Source organism: Mastomys coucha, unplaced genomic scaffold (genome assembly GCF_008632895.1).
Source record: "Mastomys coucha isolate ucsf_1 unplaced genomic scaffold, UCSF_Mcou_1 pScaffold6, whole genome shotgun sequence".
NCBI classification, from domain to species: Eukaryota; Metazoa; Chordata; class Mammalia; order Rodentia; family Muridae; genus Mastomys; species Mastomys coucha.
The window spans coordinates 14,679,424-14,684,767 of NW_022196912.1; the positions used below are offsets into that span (position 1 = coordinate 14,679,424).

General features: G+C 42.1%; 1 long non-coding RNA gene across 1 annotated transcript; it reads right to left on the reverse strand.

The window, feature by feature from the left end:
* Window positions 1-909: 909 nt before the first annotated feature.
* Window positions 910-4,210, reverse strand: LOC116080332. The gene is made up of 3 exons (XR_004114403.1): window positions 4,189-4,210; window positions 3,205-3,271; window positions 910-1,733 (listed from the first exon to the last, which is right to left on the reverse strand). It is a non-coding gene; the product is annotated as an uncharacterized LOC116080332 (long non-coding RNA).
* Window positions 4,211-5,344: the final 1,134 nt, after the last annotated feature.

Below are 5,344 nucleotides of genomic sequence, written 5' to 3' on the forward strand. Positions count from 1 at the left end.
TGCCAGGAATGTTAAGAGAAAGAGTAGTGTTTCCTTTAAGAAACCTAGCCTGTATAATGTGTGTCATCTCAGATTGTTTTTCTTTCTGTAAGCATTCAATGTTCCCTGTGGTATGTACAGACTCACAGCTAGCCTTTCCTACTTAAATGGCCACTTGGTCCACAGTACTCCCTGACCAAGGTCATTAGCCTATGGCACATTTACTCAAGTCTGCCTGACACCAGAGCCTAACCTCTCAACCACTAAAGTAAACTGGCTTTCCAGTAGGTCAGGCCTCGTGTGCCCCTCCAGTATAACCGTCCCTCTGGAGTGTAGTCACTGCTCTAGGCGTGTGTCACTGGCTGTAGCTCTTGAAAGCAGTGCCCGACTGTGGCCGGGGCTTTCTGTTCTTTGGATAAAGAATGAAGGTGACTCAGCAGATTGCTTTTGTGCAGAGTGGAGGACTGGGATGCCCCCTCCCCTCAACATCTAGGGAAAAGAATGCAATAAAGTTTGCTCCTTGTGTCTTAGGCTAGCTGGACTCTAATGGTGACCTCCTCTAACCCCACTCTCTGCTGCAGGAGAAGTCAAAAAACTAAGAAGCTTGGTTGTTTGTCCAAGGATGCATCCCTAGCATCCAAGGCAGGCCAAGACTGAGGGTTTTTCTTGATTAGAAATAAATTGCTGTTCTCAGTCCACCTTCATTCTCATTGCATTTGCTTTTTTTTAAAGAATTCTCGAAGACAGGAGGTTAAATGCCTTGTAACAATACAAGTCCATATTAGATAGCTTTATGGAGAAATAATTGTAACAATAGTGTCAGCAGTTCTAAACCTGTGGGTTACAAAGGATTTCTGTCTTCTCTCAAGCTAATCTATAGAATCCCAGAGTCATATCTATGGCACATAAGATGTCCAGAGTGCTGAACAATTTCCTGTAAAAACTCAGTTTAATAACTGACCGCCGGCGTTGAGAAATTCAGGATTTCCCAGCAAAGCCCTACTTTCTTGTCTCTAGGAAATGCAAACTCTTCAGCATGCAACCTTTTTGGCACCACAGCACAATCCCACCAATCATTTTTGTTCTTGCAGTGCTTGTTCATTTCTCTTAAGATTCTACTCTCTTCCCTCGAAACTCCCCCACATGAGTAACTTCGAGGTGGTGCATTCCAGGATGAAGGGTTCTCATTCTTTCCACATTCCAGGACTTCTGGACTAAAAATGTAGACAAATTCAGTCTTGCTCCTGCTGTAAATCTGAATCAATTACTTGAATTCTTTGGTCCCTAATTTCCCGTGACTAATTCCTGCTTGCTTGTCATCCAGGGCTCTTCTGAATATTTAAAAAGTTGAAAATCTTGAAGTCAGATGTACTGGCCTTGGTCTCCGGTGTTAGAGCTGAGAGGACAAGGACCTTGTGGCTCTCTGGCCCCTGCATGGAGTATTTGAGGTCATCCAGGTCCTGACCATTGACAGAATCAAGGCAAAGCTTCAGGTTCTTCCTGGAAGTTCCTTCACTGTCTAGCTCCGATAAATACCATAGAGGCAGCGTGTAATTATGTTTATTAATTAATAGCCTCTGTATTGAGTCAGTCAACACTAGTGACATATTTTTCATACTTTAACAGGGCTGAAGATTGTCAGGAATTTCTGAAGATAGAAATGTGTATCAGAAGACAAATTCTCCCTCTTTCAGAGCCTGAGCACATTTGCCTCATTTTTCCAAAGCAGGTCTCAGCCATCAAGCAAGGTTGATCTGCAAGGAGAAATGGGGAGAAAATTCCAGGTCAAGGATAAGTAGAGGTAGAAGTTGAAGGTGTGGCCAGTTTCAAAACAGTGGAAGGTTCTCCAAGTGTTACTCTTTGAGGGCCACTGTTGCCTCCATTGTAGATTTTACATATCCTAAAATCACCCCCCTGCCTCATCTCACCTCCTGTTCACTTGACCTAAGTTTTCTGGGATCCCTGAGTATCCATTATGAGACTCAGATGTCTCTACTTCCCCTCTCATGGTCTGTCTTACCTTGCGCCTACATGATTACCTACATGATTGTTTGCATTCTTTAATGCACTGCAAATTTCAAAGAGAACGAATCAGCCTTGCTTTTTCACCTCCTTTGGCTGCTGTCCTGGTTAGTGTTTTTGTCAACTTGATATAAGCCAAGTCATCTTGGAAGGAGGAACTCTGTAGAACTTTCTATTGAAGAGGGAGGGCCCAATCCACTGTAGATCAAACCGTCCCTGGGTGGTTGGTTCAGGATTGTGTAATAGGGCAGGATGAGCAAGCCATGAGAGGAAAGTCAGGAAGCAGGTCTCCTCTGTGGCAACCGTTTCAGTTCCTGCCTCCAGGTTCTTGTCTTAGCTTCCCTCAGGGATGGACTGTGATAGACACACAAGCCAAATATACCCTTCCCTTCCCGAGTTGCTCTTGGTTGTGGTGTCCTTACCGCAGCATCAGAAAGCAAACTAAGATGCTTGCCTATCTACCCTCCTCTCAGCACCATCTGGCATCAGATCTAATGAAGATTCCTTAAACAGGTAACTAACTTAACCACACTTCCACGTGTCTTCATTTGTTGCTCGAATATTCAAGATTGGGTACTGAGAATAGGCCCAGCATGCACACAGCCTTTTTCCAAGACCGAGTAGGAGCTATGTTCCTGTGCCTTTCCCTAAACAGTTCTATTCTGTTCTGCACACCAACAGATAATAGGTCTCTCTGTCCCTAGTCTGTGATAATTCTCAAATGTTTAAAATGAGCTGTCACAACCTCTGCCTTGTATACCTTTGTTAACCATCTGTACTGCTTTTAACAATTGTATATAAGACATAGGTCATACACACATACTTTTAATACAAGGGAGTTTGCAGAATAGAGACAAGAGAGGAAAGGACACAGACCCAATCCTGAAATATCTTTGGTTCATCCCAGCTGTGCTATCCAATGAATGCTCTGAACTTTCTCCATTTGATTAATTAATGTCCCTTCACAAACATGGTTTCCAGAATTTAACATTATATTCACCAGTATGACTCATGCCACAGACCTCCTGCTTCCTAGAACGTCCAATCATTCTCTGTAGGGAGTGATGGCTGTGTGTGTGTGTGTGTGCACAAGAGACAGAATGGTTATTAAGAGACATTTTGTGAAACTTTTGTTTTGTTTTTGTTTCCTTTGTGTGTGGTAGGATTTCTGGTGACCGCAGTTCAATGCATACACTCCCTTACCATGAACCCCTTCTCCTCATTACATAAAAACCTTGAAGAGGAATCCAGTTGCAGTGTTTCCATCAGACTGAAAAAAAAACGTAAGGATGGACAGATTAAAATAAAATAAAAACAAGTCAGGACATTTCACACTGTCACTAATGGTTCTTTATGATGGTTTTGAAAATTATCGGAAGGGAGACACAGACATCTGGCATGTGAATAAAGCTATGTCTAATTATGGAGGGATGTTTGTCTTCCAAGCAGAAGAGACACTGGGGTGTCCTTGTAATGTGCTTTCTTTAAGGATACTTGCTCAGGACCTGGCAGCCTCCAACTGCCTACTCAAAGCATATCAAAGTGAGCCACTGTCATTTTCACCCCAGTAGTTTGATTCTGAATCTTTCCTTAGTCCTTGAGATTTTTTTTTTCTTTTGGAGGGAGGTTCTTTGAAGCTGAAAATGGGGGAAGGTTGGCTGTAATATTTCTTGGGTACTTTCCTTTCATTTGGGACAGTGTCCTCTGGGGCCAGCAGGTCAGTGGAAGACAAAGTGCTTGTCCTCAATGACACTTGGATGGATGTGGGAGAAGTTTCCAGACTTGGGTGGTCGGGTGACCCAGGAATGATTCCAGAACAAGCATGGTGTACCCTGTGACCGACATAATTTAGAGATGGCTTTGTGTGGAGTGGATATAGCTGAGCAATCAAGTTCACTAGTTAATTTGTTGTCTCTATGTTTTAACCTTCTTTCCTTCCTTCTTTAGTGTGTGTGTGTGTGTGTGTGTGTGTGTGTGTGTGCGTGTACTCAGCACCACATAGTTTCTAGTGATGAAACTCCGATTTTCAGCTTTAGTGGCAAGTATCTTTATGTACCCAGCCAGCTTGCTAGCCCCAATTATTTAAACTACTTTTTCTTGGCTCATATTTTTCATTTCATTCAATATTTACTAGGTATCAAATACATGTCAGGAACTTAAATCTCCAGAAAAAAAAAAAAGCCCGACCTGTTCTCATAACTGTTGTTTTATGAAGAGCCTGTAGCTTTCTGTCCTTTGTGCCATCACCAACATGCACAGTGACCTCACTCACCCCCATAGAGAGTTCTGGGGGCAGATGAAGCCGGCTTTGGAACTCTCCCATGTGGTATTCTTTGTTACAGGCTTCCTCTAGCGTGTGGAAGACGGAATGAGGAGATGGCTGCCATAAACCCCCAAGTCATTTCAAGAAATTCCTCCTGAGACCTTGTGATACCTGTAGCTCTCCCAGAGAGAGAGATCATTAGAGATAAAACAATTTTAATCAGACTTTGTCCTGCTTTTACTGTTCTCACCAAAATACATTGTTCATTAGATAGAGTAGCTAAAGAAATTAAGAAAATAGAGAAACAAGTAAGATGAAATTATCTCTTTCCTTCCTTCTTCTATCTTCCTCCTTCCTCCCCCATCTCTCTCCTTTTCTTCCCTTCTCATCTTTCATTGTCAGTAGTTATCTGGGCTGTTAGGTTACCTCTATTTATAGTACTAGGTATAATTCATTGCGTATATGCACCATCATTGACTTAACTAATTGATAACTTTTTGATTTGGGTGCTGTTCCCATCATAATGTGTGTATGTATCAGAGCATGAAGACTGAACACATATAAATATATACACATATATGTGTGCATACATGTAACATTTTTGTGTCTTTCTTTTCCCCCAATTAATTATTATTTACTTAACATACTCCTCAGAAGTAGACTATGTGGGTAAAAATGTAACCCCAAAGTCTTTTCAAATCTATGTAGAGGAGCCAGATTGCCAGTGGTGAAGTCTATGTCTCAAATGTCTGACCTTGAGCTAATTAATCACTCTACCTACTAAGTGGGGGAAATGGTCATATACTCCATAAGATTTCAAGAGATTCTCTGTAAAAGTATTTGGTAAGACTTTTGAGATCTGACAGTCCATAGGCAGATGGGCATTGGCCCAGAGTCCTTCCTTCTTCATCATTCCAGCAAGCCATGGTGTTCCTCACAGTTTTCCCTTTCTCCACTGTCATCTTTGCCTGACTCTAAGGTGAGTCTATATAACCGTACCACATAGCCATGCTCCATTCAGAAACAAACCTATGAATCAATTCAGCTTCATGAAATTCAAGGGGAAGTTTCCTGGGTCTT